This window comes from Podarcis vaucheri (assembly GCF_965113315.1).
Source record: "Podarcis vaucheri genome assembly, chromosome: 14".
NCBI lineage: Eukaryota > Metazoa > Chordata > Lepidosauria > Squamata > Lacertidae > Podarcis > Podarcis vaucheri.
Genome location: NC_138752.1, coordinates 38,549,388 through 38,573,114, shown reverse-complemented (window position 1 = coordinate 38,573,114; position 23,727 = coordinate 38,549,388). Strand labels below are relative to the sequence as shown.

Sequence of the window (23,727 nt, the reverse complement as noted above, 5' to 3'; positions counted from 1 at the left end):
CAGTACATTGATTACTAGTATTGCTTTCATTTTATGGATCAATGGCCTCACTAGATAGTAAAATTCATGTTAAATTGCTGTTTTAGGGGTTGTTTTTAAAAGTCTGGAACGGATTAATCCATTCTGCATTACTTTCTATGGGAAAGTGCACCTTGGTTTTGGAATGGACTTCCAGAATGGATTAAGTTTGAGAACCAAGGTACCACTGTATAACTGGTTCACACAACAAGACGATGTGACCGTGTAGGCTGCTGGAGAGCGCCTCATAGTCGCTTTGTTCCTCTGTGGTCCTTTTTGCTGCTATATCATACTGTGGGGAAATGATTGCTTGTACATGAGAGCATGAGCAGAGTTCTTATTATTGCAGAGTGATTTTACAGCACGAGATATTGTTAAGAGCATGATGAGCGCGTGAACACCTCATGCTAGACTAAATGATTGGCTCACGTAGCATAACACTCTCTTTGTCTGTGGGCAAAGGCAAGGTTACATTCTTGTGATTGTTACTTTTGGGTACGAGGCGCAGAACAAGCGCTGTGCTGGAGGAGAGAGGATGAATTATTTTCACTGGACACAATAAACATTGCATGGCAAAAGCCAAAGCTTTTTCTTCAAGTCATCTTGGTGTGAGACTGATTATTTCGGATGTCGAGCTGGTTCTCGACATCATACTAAGACAAGGTGCTCACTAATAATGAGTTGTTGCAAAGAACAAACCTTGGCTGAAACTCATGCTTAGTGGGGAGAATGCTTACCCATGAGTTCTGGTTTGGATGCAGTGTTCAAAACTTGCACTGTTCTAGGCGCATTTTGCAACAGGGAATTTCATTAGTGCAAGCAGTTTCTGAGCTCTGGGTGCAGAACTGCATCTAAGATTTTAGATTAAAACTGCAGAGTGGAAGGAAAGGAGGACCTTTTTCTGCCTCCCCACTTCCAGCTACTCTCTGAAGACTGGATAAGAGACCCTCTTAAGACTATTACAGGGGTTGGCAGGGGAGGGACTGGACCATGTGAAAAATGAGCATAATATTTTAGCTGCAGTTCATTCATTTTCAGTTTTGTATTCTTGTTATAAAAAAGTGTGCCTAGACATTCCATTGTTGTGCTCATAACCTAGGTTTAAGGTGCCATTTAGTTCCTAGCTTTCATATCTCAGTTTCTAACACTATTTGGATGACATACTAAGCCAAACCTTGGCTTAGCTTGGCATGGCAGCAAGAAAGACCAAGGAAGAGCAAAGCTTGTGTGAGGTCCTATCTGGGAGCCAGCATGTTCACACGATCTTGCTAAGCCAACAAGTGTGTTGTGTGAATCAGGCCAGTGTTATTACAAGGAGAAAGGCAACTGAAGCACTTTCTTTGATAACAACAACATATAAATGAATCCAACAATTACTTCATTTTTTTGAAAAAGCCCAAATACCAACATTTCTAGATCAAATACAATCAAGAGCATAGATCACAACATAGTGAGGAACAGTCACCCAAGCACAGTAGCTACTTGTGCTACCTCCTCCACTTAGGGATTATTTCTGAAGACAGATGAAATTACATTTTTCTGTTGTGGGTATGAGAATTAGAGGTAGGGTAGGGAGCACACATGCCCATTGTGGACTATCAGAACTCAAGTGTCTTCCTCCATTCTGAGAGAACTCAGCTGCCCTGGAAATCAGACCCTAGGAGCAATCCAATCTGAAAACCATGTTACTACTAAATGTAGTAAAATAAAAAGCAAAATTGTGTGACTGGCAGATGTGGCATGCCACACCTAACCCCTCACTCTGCCTTCTATGAAGAGTTCATGAATCAAGTCTTGTAACCACACAGCTAACTCAAGAGCAGCAAATAGAGTGGTGTTAAAAACCCGCATTAAGATTCTTCAACTCTTTGTAATGAATGTTAGAGATTACTACATGCATTTAATTACAGCTGGCTGTGCAAAACCACCAGGAGCTAAATAGTTCTCCAGAGACCCAGACAAATAATTGGTATTGAGGAAAGAGAAGGTTTTGTGACTAAGGGAAAGATGGAATGGCATTTCCAAAAACCACTCAGCATTGCTTGAGCAGCACAGATGTGATATAAATACCACCCAATCATAAGCAGAAGTGCTGTTAAGAAACAGAAGGATTCAAACATCAGCAGTTTCTTTGGCTTCCTGATGAACCCTGTGTAAAGCTTACATATCCAAATGCAATAAAAATGGCATAATAGTCACAATAGCCTTGGAACAGCGCTCAGTACTTCACTATTATCTTGTGCCTATTTAATTACCTGATTAAATATATCACACAAGACCATCTTTGATATGTCAGCAACCAGTCCATCTAGCATATATATTTCATAGTTGCATATAACAGATACTACAGGAAAAGAGTTTTTAACAGTTGTAAACTATCACCTCATCTGTCTCCTGAGAAATCTCTATGTGGGACAAGAAGCTACAGTTAGAACTGGATATGGAACAACTGATTGGTTCAAAATTGGGAAAGGAGTACGGCAAGGCTGTATATTGTCTCCCTGCTTATTTAACTTATATGCAGAATTCATCATGCAAAAGGCTGGACTGGATGAATCCCAATCCGGAATTAAGATTGCCGGAAGAATATCAACAACCTCAGATATGCAGATGACACAACTTTGATGGCAGAAAGTGAGGAGGAATTAAAGAACCTATTAATGAGGGTGAAAGGAGAGCACAAAATATGTTCTGAAGCTCAACATAAAAAAAAAAACCTAAGATCATGGCCACTGGTCCCATCACCTCCTGGCAAATAGAAGGGGAAGAAATGGAGGCAGTGAGAGAAGAGTAGAGGTGTTTTGTTAGTTACTGAAAAATGTTCTCTTCTGTATTTTAAAAGGATAAACATCTAGGCATATTCAACTGTAAAATTTATGCTTATATCTCATTTAAAACATGCATGCTGCCACCTTGCATAATTTTTTTGAAGAACTCACTTGGATAATTTTGCCCCCTCACTGTCCAAAAATCAGTGTGAAAGAGAACTTGACCAAAAGACCAGGTGAATGGTTATTCATTAGATTCCCTTCTTCAGATGAGTTCACAGAAGTAGTTAGCTTTATGTACAAGAGGTCTGAAAGCAATTTCCCTAGTAAGTTAAGGGCTTTGTTAGAATGTGCAGTATGACTATTGATCTGTCCAGTTGTATTCCATTTTCTTCCATGAGTTCATTTATAAATTGACAATAGTGCCCTGAATAGACTTCAGGAGATAAAACCTACAACGCCTTGTATTTTAACAGCCCCTCAGGGCCATAAGATAAGGCCAAACACTGGAAATGTGGAAGCTTACAACTATGACCTTGCTTGTGCTCTGCATATTCACAGTAATCCAAGCAGAGTATGTGTGGGCAATAATCACACACTAACGAGCACTTGTGTAGTATAGTGACTAAGAGCACAAACTAGAAGTCCTGTTCAAATCTCAATCTATTCATGAACTCACTGAATGCAGGCAAACTACCACTGCTTATTCCCAGTTTGTGAAAATATTTATGTTTTCTTGGGTTGGTTCTCAAGCTCTGTGAAAGCATCCACAGATTAAGTGAATCGCTGCAATGAAATCTAATTTGTACAGCAAACACAGAAGGGAGAAGAGTGTATGAGCCCAAGGTTTGTACTTGTAAGAAACCATTATTTTGGTTATATCTGAAGTGGGCAAAGACTTTGAATTTCAGCTCACCGCATTTCATGAACCAACACCAACCTACAGAAGTCAACAGAAACCCTTGACTTTGTGAAAGAAATTTAAGAAGCCACAATTGAGGACCATCAAGATGGATGCAACTCTACAACCTGTCTGACTTAATTCGGCATAGAAAGCTCCAAGCCTGTAAACAATGTGAATGAAATACATCCTGTTGTTGTTGTTTTTTTAAAAAAGGAGTAAACCAGAGTTACTTAGGTGAAGATCTATTTGTGTGGATGCAGGGCGGCTTCTATTCAGTTCAGAAGTAAAAAGTTAACTAGGTGTGATGGAGGAACACAGATGAAAATGCCACTCCAGGTAACTGGGGGTCACCAGGAGCAGGGGGCAGATTTACTCTTCATTCCAGTGCTGACCTTGTACAACCTTTTCTCCCATACAAGACAGTAGTTGTCATTCACTCATGAAGTGGGGATGGGGGCACAAATGAAATGCTGCAGAGGGAAAGTCCATCCACCTTCAAATGGGACTGAATGTGGGGAGTCAACATTTTTCTGCGTGAAAAATATTGCAGAACCTCTGTGCGCCCCACTCTCTGCAGTAGGCAAGTCTATCTCTATGCACACAGCACTGCTTACAATGATGGGCACTTAGACAAATAAGTCACTTCAATCAGATATACAGTTGAGGTGGAAAAAATACTTGGCTTCCTTACACCTGGCATTGGGTTCACCAGTGTCTGGAGTAGGTTGTAGAGTTGCATGAAAGATCGATCTGCTTCTTTCATAAACAGTTAATTTGAAGAAAAACCTCATTTGCTGCTTGTAAACTGAGTTTCTCACAGACTGCAACCGACCACCCACAAAAAATCTGTTTGGTAGACTGTTTTTCTGTACCATTAAGAACAAACAGGTGGAAAGACTAGGACAAGAGCCAAGAATTCAACAACAGCAAAAAGGAAAACATAGAGATGTGGAAAAGGATGTAAGAAGTAAGTAAGTGCCTCTGATAACATAGAAACATTAGTCTAAATGTAAAGGTGCAATCTGTCTAAATTTGTTCTTAAAATCCCCAAAAGAAAAGAAATAAGAGGGGATGTATGAAGGGGAAGACTACTGGGAGTTGGATGTTGGTAGTATGCTATTACTATTATTTTTGTGGGCTTCTGCACAAATGTTGTTAAGTAAGACAATGCATGCAGAAATGTCCCCAAAATAATGCTACAGAATAATATATAGCAGGCCTGCTCACAGCAATGCCTACAAAAATCTGTAATTTTGTGCAAGCAAGCCTTAAAAAAGAAAACATGCTTGGCAGTTAGCATCAAGCATATTTTACTCAATCTGATGAAATTATATGATCAAAGCAATTTGAAAACGGATGAGGAAATTCTGCTTGGTAACAAGGACATATTTATTGTCTTCTGTCATAACCAAAGCTATTACCACTCCTTGCCCCTCATGTCCTGAAAATGATTTTTTACAGGTTCCTTTTTGCCTCCCAGATTCCCTTCTAATTTTATCCTCTAGTTCCCCATAAGAGTCCCAAACCAATTTCCTCTCCTCCCTGTTTCTCTCACTTAAGTTGCCAGCTGTGTACCCCCCTTCCAGCCTAATATGTTTTAAAATGATTCTGTTTTCTTAGCTTATAAAAATATACCGGTAAATGTTAAAAGTGGTCAGTTGCTGATAAGTCAACAGTCACCCACCATCCTGGGCCAGCCCACATCCACAAGTTCAGGTGTCACTTGGGGTTAGTAAACACTGCAACCTCCTTCTTGCCTCTGTGACTCTTAAAAAGAGATACTGTGATTAGGTCCTGCGTGTGCAGTAAAAACAATGTCCAGTTTATTTAGGTTGTGCACAAACACACTGATTTTTACCATACCAAAAAAACAAAAACAAAAAAACACCCTTTTTAAAAAGTGATGATTTGGAGCTTACTATACATACATTATGTAAGGCTGCCATGTAAGGCTACCGTTTACAAAATGGGCAGAGGCTAATTCAAGCATGTTCGCACTGAAATGAAATACAGTTTGCTTAGATATGTAAATGACTGTGTGGTGCAGGTTTTCAAAATCACAATCACAGTCATAGTCAGTTTTTTCTGGGGTTGTTTAGAAGGTGGGTTTCCCCCTCACTTTAGTTATCAGCATCAGTTCCAAGAGCCCAGCAGCGCCAACAATAAGGCTGCCAAGTGTTTCAGGATTCAAAACTTGTGATCTTATGAAATATGACGTAAGATCTTAAAAAAACCATCAATACATCTCTATTTGCTGAAAAAAAAACAAACCCACAGGTTCCCAGTGTGGGAAAAGAAAACCAGATAAAACTATAGCATGCACTTGGAAATAAAAGTTACTACTACTGCAGTAACTGCTCGAAGAAAGGGAAGTGTGAATGCGGCTAAGATTGCTCAATTACCAATTAAATTCAGGGCTGGAAAAAAATCCTTTCCCCCACCCTACAGATATAGGCAGATTCAGGAGTCATGAGAAAAAATGGCCTAATTGATAACTCATGGTTGGAATCAGTCTAATTAATTACAAATTCATGAATGTTTCGGAAAACATTTTCAGGGGAACATGCATTCTGAAGCGATACAGCAAACATCTTAAGTCATTTCAAAATCTTAGGCCTGAGAGATACAGGCTTTTTTAAAATATAATCCATAGTGCAAAGAGTATTAGGGCAAGTTTTTTTGTTTATTTAACCTATAGGATATTGGCAATTTCAAGTTGAACAGTTTAGTGCATGAGATTCATGCATCACATGATTAAGAAAAACATAAACAGGCACTTAAACATGCCTTTAAACCTAGTTTATTGTGTTTATACAACAACCACTCTGTAACTACGAACAATTCAGGCTGCTTGCAGTATCAACATCCATTCTAGAGGTAGCAACTGCTTCACTTTAGGTCAGGCTTGCCCCTCCAGATGTTTTGGGACTACAACTCCCTTCATCCCTACCTAACAGGACCAGTGGTTAGGGATGATGGGAACTGTAGACCCAAAACATCTGGAGGGCCGAGTTTGGGGCTGCCTGCTTTAGAGCCTCAGCATCTGATTCCAGTTACATATTTCCCAAACTAGCAACGCCCCCCACATCAGATAAGCACCATTACACCCCTAATGTCATCAACCATATTTTACGGCCAGAGGGTGGGTAGAAATTTCAGTGCTCACTCTGGAAAACACACGGCTAGTCAAAAGAGAAGGTAGAGGATATAGCAAGGATGCCAATTATGTGGGTGGAGTTGTGTAAACAGATCCTCTATATGGTTATGTATTTGGGGAGTCCCCCCGTATCAGTGGGGCTTATTTCCAGGAGGACACCCTTCCCCTCATGCTGCAGAACCTCTTTTTTGCATTCACCTGGAAATTCAGTGTTTTAAATGTCCCATGTCAATCTTTAGGAATCAAGATTTTGTTTTCCCATCTGTAGGAATGCAAGCCAGGCCTCTAATTCAGCCCTCAATCGCCTATGGGTGGCATTCAGCTGAGTTTTACTCAGAACAGACCCACTGAAATTCAAGGCCTTAACTTAGGTAATGTTTATTAATTTCAGTGGCACTTAGTTGAACATCACACAATACTTGTACATAACTTTGTTTCAATGGCTTTTTAAAATTATCTCATCATTATCAGATTTCTTCATACCCTGGCCTTCATGTAATGGGCTAGGATGCAACAGGGGGTTGTAGCCCAACCTCAAGCAGGTGCCCCAGTGGAACCACTTTTCTTGTGCCTTTGGATTTCATTTCATTTTTAAAAGAGAAGGCAAAGGGGTGCAGCAGAAATGTGGAGGTTAAGGAGAAAGGAGGTCAGTAGAGATGAAAGCAACAGAAAACAGGACATAACTACATCAGGAAGAGCTTTCTAACAGTAAGAGCTGTTCAACAAACAGTGAAACAAACTCCTATGAGAGGTGATGGACTCTCCCTTCCTTGGAGGTTTTTAAGCAGAGCTTGGATGGCCATGTACTTGAGATTCTGGCATTGCAAGGGGTTGGACTAGATGACCCCCAGAGTCACTTCCAACTCAAGGATAACAATATTAGTCTTATCCAGTGCTGCAGGTTGGGGATAAAATGGTGGGTCTGGACTGTGAAAGGGATGAATACTTCTGCTTTAAGGGTCTTTCTTCCACACAATTACAAGCAACCCAATTTCTAGAAGAAAAGCTGCTGGGATTCACATCATTTGGGGAGCTTTTCTATATTTAAAAAAAGATCACTTGCCCTTAATAACCCAAAGCAACACACACTGTTCTCTCCCCACACCCCTTTTATCCTAACAACCACCCCGTGCAGCAGGTTAAGGCTGAGAATCTGTCACTGACCCCAATGTCACCTAGTATGCTATGGGGCTGAGTGGGGTCAATCAGACCAGGAACTCCTGAATTCTACCTTGACACCGTATTCACTGCACGCCACACACACAGACCCCAAATGTAGACGCACAGCGGGCTCCTTGGCGGTGGCACTCTGCTCATGCTCAAGGGCACTGCCCCCTTTTGTGTAAACTATTCCACACACTCCACAAATCCATTCTCTCTCGAAACTGGAAAGAGGATGAAAAACAGAAGAGGGCTTCGGCTGAAACGAAACCCTGCAAGTGAGGAGACACCCCGCTCAGCCCGCCCTTCCAGGGTATTCCTGTATTTCTCCCACAGTAGCTGCTCTCCACAAAAAATACCTCGCCCCCCCCCAACGCTAAAACGGCCGTCTCCACCTTGCCTTTGCTCCCAGCCCCCTCTCCCGGCAAAAGGTGTGGGTCGGAGGCGCCCCCCGCAGGCTGAGTGCGCCCTCGCGCCCTCCCTCCGCGCCCGGCCCCTCTTACCTCTGGCCCCACTTCAGGTACCAGCTCGTAAGACCCAGCCCGCGCAGGCGCACTTTTATACCATTCTAGCTCCCTCTCCTTCCTCTCGCTCGCCGCCCCCCCCCCGCGTTTTCTCTACTCACCAACCTCACAGTTCATCCATGTACACACCTCCTACGGGAGCCCTTGCGGCGGCCGCGAACGGAGCAGATTATAAATAGCGACTCGAGGCGCATGCGTAGTAAGGGCGTCTCGGAGCTTACGGCCGCGCACGAGACTTTTCGGCGCAGGAGGAGAAACCTTGGCGCGTGCTCCCGTGGCGTGCGTGCGTGCACGCTCCGCTCCTGCATCGCGCGCTCGCAGGCTGAGGCGTTATTCTGTCTGTATTTTCCTTTCCCCCGCCTTTTCCCTTTCCTCGTGCACGGGGACGGCCAGGAGGGGGGGCGTGGCTTATACATTTTTAAGGAGCTCCATAGCTCACAGCTGTTGCTCAGAGGGCGCGGCGAAGGCCGTTGAAAATATCCCTGCAGTGTTAGCTGTGTTTACTCTGTTATTTTTATCTCCTCAGATGTATCTTAGTTGCATCTTCTTTAGTTTTTATGTCTCCTTATAGGGCCTATACCTAAAAGGCGATGTATCTTAGGTGTTTTTTTAAAAAAAAACCACTTGATTATACACTTGACATGTGGAAAACAACTATAATTGCAAAAAAAATGTGAAAGCATATACAGTATCTTTATGATTCCAAAAGACCACAAGTAACAGTGAAGTCCATATTTCTAAACATGTAATTGGTTGCTCATTACATGGCCTTCTATAATATGCAAAGGTAAACATCATTTTGTCAATCCAATCTGAAACAGATGGTGTGCTATATCCCACATATACCCATTTTACCAGCAGTGAAATTTGCCACTATTTCTATATCATGTAAAATTATGTTTTGGCCCCAAAGTAATATTTTAGGCTCTAGTGACAGTAATCACACATATTCATCATTCATAAATTTAAATATGACTGCATCATAACCAGCTGGAATGGCTGCAGAGGAGCCAAAATGGCAGTTGGACCATTGCTGAATGTCTTCCCCCTCAGACACAACCAGGTGGAAATGGCTGAAAGTCAACCCCCAATCCCAAATTGTAACCGTTACATAAAACCATTCCCTAGTCCCTCTGTAGTCCCTCCCGTCCCTCTGTAGTTTATCCCATTGCCCATCTTAGACTGTGGGCAGTTGGGGGGATTTGCCCACCAAGAACTGCGTCAGTCGGCCGGGCTTCACCCTGCATGCGCGGACAGGCAGCCCAGCCCAGCCCCACTTGGCTCTAGTGGGGTGTGTGTGCTCCAACAGTGTTGGCAGTTTGCCTGCCCCCGGGCACTGGCAACCCATGCTACACCACTGATGCTGTGCTGAGAATGTTTCATTCCTGCTGCATTCCAGAATACTTTCCAATGACTATGGATAGTTGTACAGTATTTTAAACACTAAGTTAGTAGAAAGCTTGCAAAGATGGCTTCTCATTTGAATGTGGTATACATAACAACATTCACAGTGCAATCCTAAGAATGGGCTGGGAGCCTATCTACACAATCCATTTAAAGCAGCACCATACCACTTTAAATAGTCATGGCTTCCCCCAAAGAATCCTGGGAGCTGTAGCCTGTTCAGGGTGCTGAGAGTTGTAAGGAGGCACTCATTCCCCTTACAGAAGTAGAATTTTCAGAGTGGTTTTACAATCAGTCCTGCTTGCGGGGGACTCCTGAAACCGTATCTCTGGGTGGGGTTTCCCAACAATTCTCAGCACTCTGAACAAACTACAGTTCCCAGGATTATTTAGTGGAGACCATGGCTGTTTAAAGTCATATGATACTGCTTTAAATGTGTAGTGCAGGTTGCTGTTGTTTAGTCGTTTAGTCGTGTCCGACTCTTCGTGACCCCATGGACCAGAGCATGCCAGGCACTCCCATAGTCGCCGACTCCATGGGGCCTGAGGGGGCCCGAGCCCCCTCAAAAATTCGTTTGGGGGGCTCTGCCCCCCCAATAATTTAAGAAAATTATTAGGCACCTTGCCAAAAACCGCGCAGGGGACTCCAGCGCGCGCCTCCCAAAGTGACCGGGAGCTCCTGAGAAGGGGCGGGCAGGTTGGTCAGTCAGAGGAAGACCCCCAGCGGCGGGACTTTAGAAAGGAATGGAGCCGCGGGGCCGAGGAACGGCGTATTCGTCGCCGGCGAGGGACCGGGGTGAGGGGAGAATGGAGGGGACGGGAGTTCCCGCCGCCGGAGCGGGGCTTTTTTTCTGGGTTCATAGAATCATAGAGTTGGAAGAGACCACAAGGGCCATCGAGTCCAACCCCCTGCCAAGCAGGAAACACCATCAGAGCACTCCTGACACATGGTTGTCAAGCCTCTGCTTAAAGACCTCCAAAGATGGAGACTCCTCAATGACATCACAATGACAGCAGCAATATACTTGTATACATTATGCCTGAAGGACATCTAAGTGAGTATCCCTTGCTTGGCTGGGAAGAAAATTTATGTTGTGTTCCTTCTCATAGAATCATAGGTTCGGCTAAGGTGACGGTAGGAGGGTAGGAGGGGGTGGCCGCCTCCCGGCGTGAAGCCTGGGGAGGGCAGGCCGGTTCTTGCATGCAAAAGCACCACTGCCATCCTGCCGCCAAGGGCAGCGCGCGGGGGGCGACCCGGCGTGGGATAGGTTTTCCTTTTTTGCTGGCGGAGGGCCAGAAAGTGCCGTTGAGTGAGGGTTCTAATGTTGATCATATGACTCTAAAATACTTTTAAAAAACTTTAAAACTCACTAATTTTCATCTAAAATTTAGAAAACTTCCCGGGGCAGGACCCCGGTATGCCCCCCCCCAATATTTTTTATAAGTCGGCGCCCCTGGGCACTCCTGTCTTCCACTGCCTCCCGCAGTTTGTAGTGCAGGTAGCAGGGCTTATTTCCAGGAGAAGATTGTAGCCTCAGTGATTCGAGGTCAAACACTGAGAATGTGAGACCCCTTGTGGAGATAAGAAGGAACTACCTACTAGTGCTTGGAGAACTATGGCATACATATCTTAATAGTGTTTAAAATAGCATTAGCCTATAAGGAGAAAACAAAACTGATCCACCTGCCACAATGAAGTGGTTATTAAAATGATGGGGACACATGATCAAAGTTAATTACAGATCCAAGTTAACAACATGCTGCAACGAAGTGGACTTTGAAGGTTTTTAAGCACCCAGGGCCGATTTACCCCTCCTAGAGTCTGTCTCTTTTTTAAGGAATGGAAGTTCTTAAATAAGATCTTAAAGAGGCAGGGACCTGGTTTGGATCCTAGCACACCTTCTCCTTTCTGACATTTTCCTGTAAGCACATTGCCTTCTCTGGGAAGTTGACATGGGTATGTGGAAACAGGGTAGCTGTTCATTGCTATTGTTTCTTGCTATGGAAAGCCTGAAAACTTCAGCAGTGGTAACATCAGTGATGCATCAGAAAAGACCCGAGATTGGTTCACGCTGAACTGGGGAAGGACAGAGTTTTAAACAGAGCTTGTTCGCACTCCTGTCTCAGTAACGTCTACGCTGGCTTGGTCATGCCCACAGAATAGAAGATACAATAGCAGGATCCTTAAGGACATGCTCTATGGGGAGCTGGCTTCAGGCACCAGGCCCACTGGCAGAGCTACTCTGTGTTCATGCAAATGTGACATATGGCAACGTCAACCCTGCTGTGTGGAAACTCCTTCCAGACAACCGCAGTGCTGGAGACAGACAGACAGTCAGGTCTTATATTCATAGCAGTGACCTGGGGAGGAATGATTGATGGAAGGAACACAGAGGGAAGAAACGCCATGGTGCATCTTCAGCAGCAAAACCAGATGCCTTCATCTGCCCTAGCTGCAACAAAACATGTCTCTCCCATATTGGGCTCTACAGGCACCATAGTCTCTGCATCACCCTCAAAGACGCACTTCACAATACAGTGGTACCTTGGGTTACAGATGCTTCAGGTTACAGACACTTCAGGTTACAGATTCCACTAACCCAGAAATAGTATCCCGGGTTAGGAACTTTGCTTCAGGATGAGAACAGAAATTGCGCAGCGGTGGCGCGGCAATGGTGGGAGGCCCCATTACCTAAAGTGGTACCTCAGGTTAAGAAGAGTTTCAGGTTAAGAATGGACCTCCAGAAAGAATAAAGTTCTTAACCTGAGGTACCACTGTACACTTCACAATATCAAGCGGAAGATTATTATCTTCATCATCCCAGCCAGACAAAAACATTTGGGGCAGTGAGGGGTGTGACCCAAGGAGAGCTGAGCAGGGCTGGATAAGTTGGCCTAGGCAGTCACATCTGGCCCCTGGCCCCCAGCTTCCACACCAAGACATTACAGGCACAATCACTAAAGGGAACTTCCTTATACCAAGTTAGACCACTGCCCCCTCAAGCTCAGCATTCGCTATGCAGACCAACAACAGCTCTATAGTGTTTCAGATTTTTGCAGCATGGCCTGGAGATGCCGGGGACTGAAACTGAAAACTTAAGTGCATAAAGCCGACCACTGAGCTACAGCTCATCATCACCATCATCTAGATTTTTTGTTACAGACTGGAATGAAAAAGGATTTCCAAATGTTGGTGCGTCCTGTGGATTGACTACAGTAATACATTCCTCCTCCACCCTTGCCGCTGCCCAACGTCCTCTCCTCTCCTCTCCTCTCGCTATACAATTGCTGAGAGGGGTGGGGCATAGCCCACACTCCATTGTTGCTCTTGGCCAGCCTTTAACAAGGCTCCTTCCAGAAAGTGTGGTATGAATAATTGCCCAATTAACCAAAGGGACTTCCAGATGTGTGCGCTGCTTTCATACTAATGCAGAACTCCAATCCATGTGCCTGATGTCCCAGAAAGCCTTGGAGATGGGCAAGGTGCGGGGGGGGGGGGGGAGGAGAGAGGGAGAGCAGGCCTTGGTAGGGCCAGCAGGGCCGCAGACGTACAGAGTGCCCCCCTCCCTTTAGAGGGGAAATGGCTTGTTTAATGACCCAAAGGAGAATGGATTTTCGCCCGCTCTGCCAGCTGAAGGCGAAGTGTGCCAAAAAAGCGAAGCGAGCCGAGAGGAAAGTCAATCCTGTGTTTTGATTATTATCAGGTGTATGAACAGCGACCACTCCTAAATCAAGGCTCTTTCCCCCCCGTGCACATATTCCACAGTTTGCTCCGAGTAAGAAGTCCCTTGAGATTTGGAAAGCAAACCTGCGCTCTTAATGGATTGAGGTCATGGCAGAATTTGAGTTCTGCCCACCTGACCATAGGGGCTTAATGTTCCACTTTTCTCAGTTGGCAGGTGGCTGAGGGTCTCTGCCTCGCACAGAGAATGTGGCGCAACACACTTCCATGAATTGAGATATTTCGACTGGACTTCTCAAATATTTGTTATCCTGCCAACTGTTTCTGTGTGGGTGTAAATGCCTGCACTGAACTGTGTTCTAGTGGGTTGTATTTCTCTGGCCCACAGACCACAATCCTTCCTTTCCAGACACGCAAAGGTTTAGGTTACGTTCACACCTGCAAACCGCCATGGGGTTGTGTCCTGATCAGCAATTTCTTTCACAATCTGTTGTTCAAGGCAGGACAAGGGTGACTAAGGAGGGGTGGGGAAATTTGTCAATTTCAGTTTCTCATTTTTCCAGTCTTTAACTCAGTTCTCCACATTTCCCCATTCTTTTGAAGTACATATTTTTTAAGTTCCCAAGAAAATTCACCACCAATTTTTAGTGAATTTCTCCTCCTATACATATTCTATACAAGTTTTTAAATGCAATTTTGTCTAATATACACATTTTTGCAAAGCAATTTCCCCAATAAAATCCATTTTTTATTATTTGTGCAAATATATGCCTTTATATGCCCACTTTAATATATAAATTTTGTACACATGATTTGGTTGGAGAAGTGTAAATTTTGCAGGGGGGCTGTGTTTTGGTTGCTCCCAAAAGTGTGAATTAGGTAGACTTGCCTTTAACGATGAGTGGAATCAAATTTCTCCCCCATCCCTATTGCTAGGTGACCTGCCCTAGAGAGGACAATTCCTGTTTGCCAGGGCCCTCTATATAAAGGGATGTCTTGGCCAAATCTGGTTTGAAGATAAAGAACCCAAAGAAGGGAAAGCAGGAAGGGCCTTGAAGATGCACATCACAGCATCTGGAGAGCAAACTGAGCCTTCATATGGGTTAAGGTAAAGGTAAAGGAACCCCTGACAGTTAAGTCCAGTCGTGAACGACTCTGGGGTTGCGGTGCTCATTTTGCTTTACAGGCCGAGGGAGACAGTGTTTGTCTGCTCTGGGTCATATGGCCAGCATGACTAAGCTGCTTCTGGTGCAATGAAACACCGACACCAGAGCAGCGCATGGAAACCCAGTTTACCTTCCCGCTGGAGCGGTACCTATTTATCTACTTGCACTGGCATGCTTTCAGACTTCTAGGTTGGCAGGAACTGGGACTGAGCAACAGGAGCTCACCCTGTAGCGGGGATTTGAACCATCAACCTTTTGATCAGCAAGCCCAAGAGGCTCAGTGGTTTAGACCACAGCGCCACCCACGTTCAAGACATATGGGTTACCTTGTCACAAATAGTCCCTATTCTATTGAGATGTATTTCTATTTAAGATATACTAATGCCTTGTAAATTTTCATTCATAAATACAAATTAGCATATGCAAATATTATGCAAATATGTGTCCCATTTGTCCTCTCTTTATTCTTTTTTGGGTGGTGTGTAAGCAGTCATTCCAGTGCTGGGTTTTCCGTGTCTCTATAAGAAGCCTTGCATCAGGATGCATGGTCCAGCGAACACACTGGCTTTGTAATTTCCCCCCATTTACCAAGGGATCTTGTTTGCTAGCAGAAGCTGCCAGCTGCTTTGCTGTCCTAGTATCTACCATGGCTGTTTTGGTTTGAGGCTGACGGGAGTCCAAAACATCTGAAAGGCAACAGATTGGCAAAGGCTGCTTTAGAACAAAGCTATGTGACAGCACAGCTTAGCTTTGCAAGGGACTCAGGGGCTGGGCGACATACCCACTAGCATTTTAAAGCAGCCAACAGTGGGGAATGCCATTTCCCCACATCCCAGAATATCCCTTGTGAAATATACTTGGAGTCGAGAGTGGATTTCATGCTCTTTATTCAGCTCATAGTGGTGAGGAGGAATGAATGTTTCCCCAAAATATCTGCTTTATATACATTATTTACACAATGGGCCGCACGTGATTGGCTAATTCTGGGATTCTCCTGTAGGCCAATCAGGTTGCGGATTCACTTCCACCTGGAGCTGGATTGGGTGGCACCTGCGGACCAATCAGACTGCTGCATTCTGAATCCTATTGTTCAAGAACCAATCAGACTGCTCCATTTTGGATCCTATTGTTCTAGGACCAATCAGACTGCTGCATTTAGGATCCTATTCAACTCAGTACATAACACCTTCGAGGGGGGGAGCTATGTTGTGCTGCAGCATTATTCTGGGACATGCTGAGGCTTTAAATACAGCAGTTGGCAGCATGAAGGAGTTGGGAGAAGCATGGGTGAATTTTGCACACCTTGTGCCCCACCCTCCGAAGTTAGTATTCATTTTGCTACAGTCCTGTTTTAATTTGACTAAACTCATACGATTAATAAAGGCATAGTGTACTCCTATAAATGTCTATGCATAACAAAGCCCCCTTAAGTTCAATGGGCTTTGCTCCCAGATAAATATGCATTAGGCTTCAGTGTAAGATTTCTTAATCAGGCAACACTCCTCTTTTAAAAGGCTTAAAATAAATAAACACAACTTTAAATCGTAAATAATAATGTTTCAGAACTCCCCAGTCAGCATGTTACTACTACATGCCAAATACACCACCAAAGCAATATGTAATCAGAGCTTGAGCTATCAGAACATTTCAGCCATTGGGGAATGATATTTTTCAGATAGGTATGAAATGGGTACAGCTAGGAGTAGCTGATTTTTCCCTTTAAAAAAATAAAATTCCAGGTTTTCCCAAATCCCTTGGCCTGTGAACAGGAAATTCCTTTTTATCCACGGAGGAGTTTTCAAGCCTTGGGAAAGCCATTTTTAATGCTAATCTTTGCTAATTTCTAGTCCTTGGCTATGCATTTGCCAATATACACATTTTCCTTGCATGCACAGACATTTCTCGTGTATGCCAAGCCAAGCTGCTTCGTTGGAAGTTTACAGAGATCTGCTTTCCTATTCCCTTGCAAAGCCCAAAGGAAACAGACCCTTACAGAGATTTTCACAGGAAACAAATCTTTCCCTTCAGACAGGATAGGTGAACCTCTAAGAAGAGCAACTCACCCCTTGAGCGCAAGACTCAAGCCATAGTAAAATCCCAAAGATGGGCAAGATGGACCATTTCTTTCCAGGGAGTGTTGCCACCTAGCTACATGGGATATTGCTTATGGACAATGAAAGCCCAACCAGGGAATCCTACTGGGGGATGTTGCTGTGGTATACTGGAGGAGCAGGGCCAGGAGGCTAACTTTGACACCTGAGAACACAAAAAAGCAGAAGCAAAACAACTACCGTACATATTTCATTTTAAATGGAACTTTCTGCTGAAAGTAAAGCATATGTGTAAAGCATAGACCCTCATTTTTATGGGAAATGGGAGAGTGTTAGAATGCCACAAGTAATTTAACTATAGAACAAAACAAGACGTGTTATTTTATATGATACAGGATCCTATGCCCAGCTATGTGCACTGCTACACTTGCGAATAGCCTTAAGAGGCCTGACGTGCGAGTCTCTTCGGGGTTACATAAACACATCCACTTACAACATCTGGGAAGGGTGGACATTAGGTTGTTTGGTGGCGCAACAATTTTAGATAAAATTATAGCTCCAAACGGGGGATTGTTATAAGAATTTTAAGGTCTCAAATATAGAATAAATATTCATAAATGCACATATATCTAAATATGTAAACCATGTGTCTGAAACAGTACAGGAGAGCAATCCTGAAGCCATTTTGGCTCTCTCAATGACCTCAAATATTCCTCTGCAGTAAGGGAGGCAAATGGGGAAAGCCTTCCCATTGTCTTTTCGCTTACAAATCCCATCTTAAGGGTGTATTTGTGTATGAATAGGGTGAGCCTCTAACCTGGATTCAGGAACTAAAATATTAACCATCACAAAATAATGGCCAGGCTGCCCAGGTAATGCAACCAGCGACCATTATCAGGTATCCTGGCAGACAGGATTTCTGCTGTAGACTGCCTCCTATGATGTATGTATGATGATTTTGGGTTAGTCTTTGGCTAAGGGGGTTGGGCAATGTCAAAAGTCTTCAAAGGTTCCTGCACACTTTTGTTCAGGGTTCTACCTCCTTGGCGTCTCTATTACCAAGGTGATGGAGTAGGCAACAGCTGCTGCTCTGAACCAGACTGATTGCTCCTCATAAGGCTTGATTTCCAGGCCCTTTATCATCTTGGTTGCCCTCCTTTGCACACCTTCCAGCTTGTCAATATCCTTCTTAATATCCAAGTCCTAAGCTGTTTAGGACCATGCAAGCACTTCAAAGGAGCTATGTCACTGAGTACGTTGCCTTTGGGCTCCACTGTTGTATCGCTGCCAGATTTAATGATGGCCTATGGTTACAGATCAGAAGGTTGGCGGTTCGAATCCTCGCAACAGGGTGAGCTCTCATTGCTCGGTCCCTGCTCTTGCCAACCTAGCAGTTCAAAAGCACGTCAAAGTGCAAGTAGATAAATAGGTACCGCTCCGGCGGGAAGGTAAATGGTGTTTCCGTGCGCTGCTCTGGTTCGCCAGAAGTGGCTTAGTCATGCTGGCCACATGACCCGGAAGCTGTACACCAGCTCCCTTGGCCATTAAAGCAAGATGAGCGCCGCAACCCCAGAGTTGGTCACGACTGGACCTAATGGTCAGGGGTCCCTTTACCTTTACCTTTTATGGTTACAGAAAAGAATGAAGGAATGATGTCTACCCATGACATTCTGCTGCAATATGAAGCAGCACCTGCAATTAGTTTTTGCAAAAGTGTGAAGCAAATGAGGGCACTGTGAGCGCTCTGACCTGGAGGCTTTGGGCTCCTCCCGTGTGATTACACCTGTGCACGCAAGTGAATTGCCACTTTGTGCCAAAACTCACTTCTCCTCTGCATGCTCTTGTTTTCATTAACATGCATTCTTGGGTTCAAAACCCTTCTTGCTTTCAGCTGAGTAAACATTTTCCATTGCACATAAAATTCACCTTAACGCTAATAAGCCTTCACCCCCTCCCTGCTGCCACCTCTGTGCTTTTGGCGGGACGAAAAAAAAGTGGCCTTATTACCTGGCTTATGATCGGCATGGGACTGCAATTTATGGGGTATGTTTGGGAAAGTGCCATGGCAAACCCCCCACATTTATAACCTACTTAAATACCTGCAGGGTATTTGGAGGGAGACGGAGAAAAAGGTTTCAGGGAGGAAAGCAGTTCTTATAAGATATTGCAGCTGCTTCTGACTCCATCTTGGTTCATAGAGAATGGGGCAGAGGTACCTAATGGTTGTCCACTGTTGAAGCTGATTAGTGTCCAAATGGGAAACTGCCAGGAATAGGAAAACTGACTGGATAAATGACCTATCCCATCCCACCCAAAGTAAAGTAAAATAAAATAAATGAATTTTCGGGAGGGCTTAAAAATATGCAAATGGATCTGGAACATGTGGATATTGGGAAAAATGAGAAACAAAAAAATGAACAGTTTTGTCCATCCCTAGCAATGAATGGATCTTTATAGTTCTTTGATACTTCGGAATCTAATTGTGCAGAAATGTCCTTTGGTTTTCCCAGCACAGGTGCTATGAAATATATTACTGCACTGAGAGGATGGGAGAAGGAAATCTGTTCCAGCACTGGCACCAACTATAGAGGGCCCTGGCACAAAGTCATGACATCATGTTACAACACGGTTGCCATTGGGTGCCCATAATCTGGGGCCCAAGTCAGCGCTCCTGTGTTCCAGGGTGGCGGGGAAGATAAGTATTTCTGGACCCATCAGGTGATGACAATGAAGGCGAGACTTTCTGAATGGGAGGGTGTCAGTCTTCACATTTCCCTTGCGGACAAATTTTGTCAAATAACACACATTTTTGCAAGCAGTTTCTTATGATATGAAGCAATTTTTTGGTCATTTTCACCAATATACACTTTAAATGTATCGTATGGATATGGCCAAAGACACCTAGATCTTTTTCACATGTACTGCTCCCAAGCCAGGATTCTCCCATCCTTTTCTTATGTCACTGAATTTCTCTCTCACCTCAATGCAGGATAAGTGATGGAGCATGTCGGTTAACTTCTTAATCAGGAGTCGGCATACCCTAACCTGGTTTACCAGCCAGTCATTATCTGTGCTTGCCACCAGACCTTTCCCCTTTATCCTCTGGCATGGGAGACAGATAGAATCTTATCTCATTTATACAGGGGTGTAGAAAGGAACAGCAGGAGTCTCTCCTGCTGCTTGGAAGGGACAACTGTATTGCAGCTTCTTACCTGCTTGGAAACTGCAGTAGAAATTAGACTTCTGCTTTAGCAATCTGCATGGTACCAGTTGTTCCGCTTGCCAGAGAACTGGGGGGCACTCCTGGCTGCTAGCAAACCAGTGGGTGGATCAGTGTAAACTTATTCTGAATGGATAGACCTTAACAGAGGGACTTGATTTCAGGGAAACCCATAGAACACACCACTTGTACAATGAAGGACTTCATATATCTCTGGATTCTCTCACTTTAGCTTCTTTTTTTAAAAAGACACTCCTCCTCTCTTGCATCATTGAATATTTGAGAAGCAGTAATGTCTATTGGTGTGAACAACAGAGTTGGCAGTGCTAAGCCACTGTACGTTTTTGCACGATGCTGGGATGATGATGATGATGATGATGATGATGATTATAATTATACCACCCTATACCCGCAGGTCTCAGGTCAGTTTCTACATAAAATCACAACATAAAATCTTTACTATACTCGGTTCCCATTGCGAGCACCAGAGTGGGAGCAGGGAAATCAACATTTTTGTCTATTTATTGAATCTTTGTTGTAATACCCACCAGGAACCGAGTGAGTAGATCATGAAGTCATAAGAACAGCCTGTTCTAGGAGGCCCATCTAGTCCTGGCTCCTGTTTTCCCAGTGGCCAACCAGATGCCTATGGGAAGCCCACAAGCATCACCTGAGTGCAATAACACTCTACGTTGTTTGTCTGCAGTGGCCAAGGAAGGAAGCAATGGGCTAAGAGTGGAGGACTGGAAGGAGCAGGGCACCACCCAATTGCTTGCTTCAACAATTTGGAAATATCACCAGCTTGGTCCCCTTACAGTGAATGTCTCTGTCCTTGGGGAGTTGGGGTGGATATAGAATCTTTGGCTCATGTGCACCTTGCCTGTAATTTCTATATGATGACTGAATCCAATCGCTGACTCCTGTTGTCTCAAAATTTCCAGGTGGGACTTCCAAATGGTATCTGACCTAGCTTTTGGCAGATTCAAACATTACATTTCGATACCATTTTCCATTGTTCCAGGTTGGAGACTCTGTCCTGTTCAAAAGCTTATTTTTCCTCAGTAAACAGCAGAGAGCGCCCTTTCTCTTCCTAAAGCCTAATACTGTATAGGAATATCAGAAGTAGCTGTAAATTGGTGTGTGTTGCGTTAAGTCAGACTATGAGGAAAATGAATGGACATGACTAATTTAGGCCTATTAATTCCAACATGTCTAGTCAAAGTAGAACTTAGAAGGATAAAAGCCTGAGTTTTAAGATGCACCCTCTTAAAGAGAGGGCAAACTTCCCCATTGCAGCTTATGGTACTGCAGAAGCGAGTTAGGGTTGCTAAAGGACCAAAATGAACATGGGGCAGAGTCCTTATAGGCTGCCTGCTGTGCAGAAAGGAACAGGCAAAGCTTTTCATAACACAAGGGCAAAGGTTATCACTTGTTTAGGTCCTCAGAGTCATGGCCAGTTGGAAAGTTGCCATCCTTAACTTATATGTAAATACCTGGCTTGACCTCTTGCTGTTGGCTATCAGGTTCATCACATGAAGCCATTCCATACCTTTCTTAATGCTTATTTCCCTGATCAGCAGGATGTAAAAAAAAAAGAAAAAAGGGAAAAAAAGATGACCATGTACGCCTTGAGTTGCCAACTCCACTCCTCACCCATCCCAGCAGGACTCTTGTGCCACCACCATATGCACAACAAAAGAAGCAATCTTTTCTCCCTGCAACTGAATGAAAAGATGTTCCTCACTCAACTTTGTGTCATGACTCCAGAGTCTGGCTTTGGGGTCAGAGACTGTGGAGTCTCTGGCAACAGAGCCAGACCAGGCCCCAGGCCCTGCAAACTGAGAGACTGAGCTTGAGGCTGATGGACAGGAGCACAGAGAAGAATGTCCCGTACCACTGTGGCCTGTAGGGCCAGAGCCTCGATCCTCATGGCACCTCCCCCTGAATCTCAGAATCCAAATGCCTCACTGGTCGAATGGTTCAGGGAGCACACTGGGTGAGAGGCTATGGAACAAGTACCTACCGGTATGTACAGACCAGAGGGTTGGCCCTTTATGAAAAAGAGGTTATCCACAAGGGGGGTGGCGCCTCGGAGAGGCAGTCGGAAGGAGGAGGGCAGAGGCTGAAAAGGGCCAAGTTCGCTCTGAACCTTTGTTGGAGCAAGTTGCTCCCCTCGAGCTATCCGTGGTCCTGACCCGCCTTGCTCATGGGATCCAGCAGCAGATCAGATCCTAACACTTGGCTGAATTTTTATATTTATTTTACTTAGGGTGGGATGGGATAGAGGAAAACTTGAGAAGCTGTTGGGCCAAAAGTCTTTCAGAATTGTATAAATCTTTAGAAAAAAATAATAGAATTGGAAGGGATTAGAAGGCAGGCCAAAGTTCATTGAGTCCAATCCCCAGCAACACAGAAATCTTAGGTAAAGAATTCCTGGCAGATGGCCATCCAACCTTTGCTTAAAGACCTTCAATGAAGGAGAGTCCATCAACTTCCAAGCTAGTCTGTTCCACTGTCAAACAGCTCTTACCACCATAAAGTTCTTTCTATTGTTTGGTTGGAATCTCCTTTCTTGCAATTTGAATCCATTGGTTCGCTCCAACTTCTCTGTGATAGCTCCATCTTGCTCTGGTTCACTATGCAAGTCCACAGGCCAAGGGAACAGCCTGTCTATCCTTGTCAGATCATGCAAGCAAGGGGAAGGGTGGGGCTCTCAAGTCCTATAATCTGACCTGGTGCAGTGGCAGAATTGCAGGCTTGTACCTGGACCAGTCAAGTTTCCATCTTTTTATTCAGGTCTTGTTGCTTGTGCAGCTCAATCTGCAGGCATTGGGGCAGGGTCACCAATGGGGTGCCCACGGAGACTTTCCCTGGTGTCAACAAGGTCCCTTCCATCCATCCACCCCAACTGAAATTAGGCTTGGAAGAAGGACTGTACTGTAACCAGTAGAATAAGTTGCTGTTTGTGTGTTGCGCCCACGACAATTTCTCTTGTGTGCAAATGGGCCCTGAAAGGTTGTTGATGTCTGCATTAGTAGTTCAGATGCTCTACCACTGACCAGTAGCCCTTTGCAGGGCCTTTTTAGTACTGGCCCCAACTTGGTGGAACACTCTGTTACAAGATACTAGGACCCTGTGGGACTTGACATCTTTCTGCAGGGACTGCAAGAAAGAGCTGTTCCAACTGGCCTTTGGTTTGGACTCAGTCTGACCCTTATGTTTCCCTCCCCTTATGGTTTTGACTTTTAAAATGAGGCTGTATTTTAAATTGCATTTTAACCTGTATTTAATTTTTTCCCTTATTATGTTTTTACTGAAATTTTATTGATGATAGCCGCCCTGACCTGAGCCCAGCTCTGGCTGGGGAGGGTGGGGTATAAATAAAATTATTGTTATTATTATTTGCCCAAACCACTGAGTGTGTTTTCCCTGCCCTGGTGGTTTCTCAGCTTTTTTTCAGGGCTGTGCTCTTGCATGAGAACATTGTGCCCCAAAACATGCATTTTGGGGTGCCGCCATTCTCTCGTGTGAAAAAATAGGATGTCCCGGTTTTCCCAGGACAGTTGCAGGGCACACACACACACACACACACAAGCATCACCATTCATGGGCGTGCATACCTACAACCCGAAATGGTCTAGCCCAGACATAGGTTTTACCTTAATGAGAACTA

At 44.3% G+C, this 23,727-nt stretch overlaps 1 protein-coding gene across 5 annotated transcripts in view; it reads right to left on the bottom strand.

Annotated features, from left to right (window-relative positions):
- Positions 1 to 8,832, bottom strand: part of TBC1D24 (TBC1 domain family member 24) — a 31,488-nt gene extending 22,656 nt beyond the window's left edge. The window contains exon 1 of one of the 5 annotated variants that reach the window (XM_082198973.1): positions 8,634 to 8,832. The gene's annotated coding sequence lies outside the window, so the exon portion shown is untranslated. Of the gene's footprint in view, positions 1 to 8,511; positions 8,601 to 8,633 lie in introns of those variants that run through there. The other 4 variants (XM_082198975.1, XM_082198976.1, XM_082198977.1 and 1 more) reach the window with 4 other exon arrangements.
- Positions 8,833 to 23,727: the final 14,895 nt, after the last annotated feature.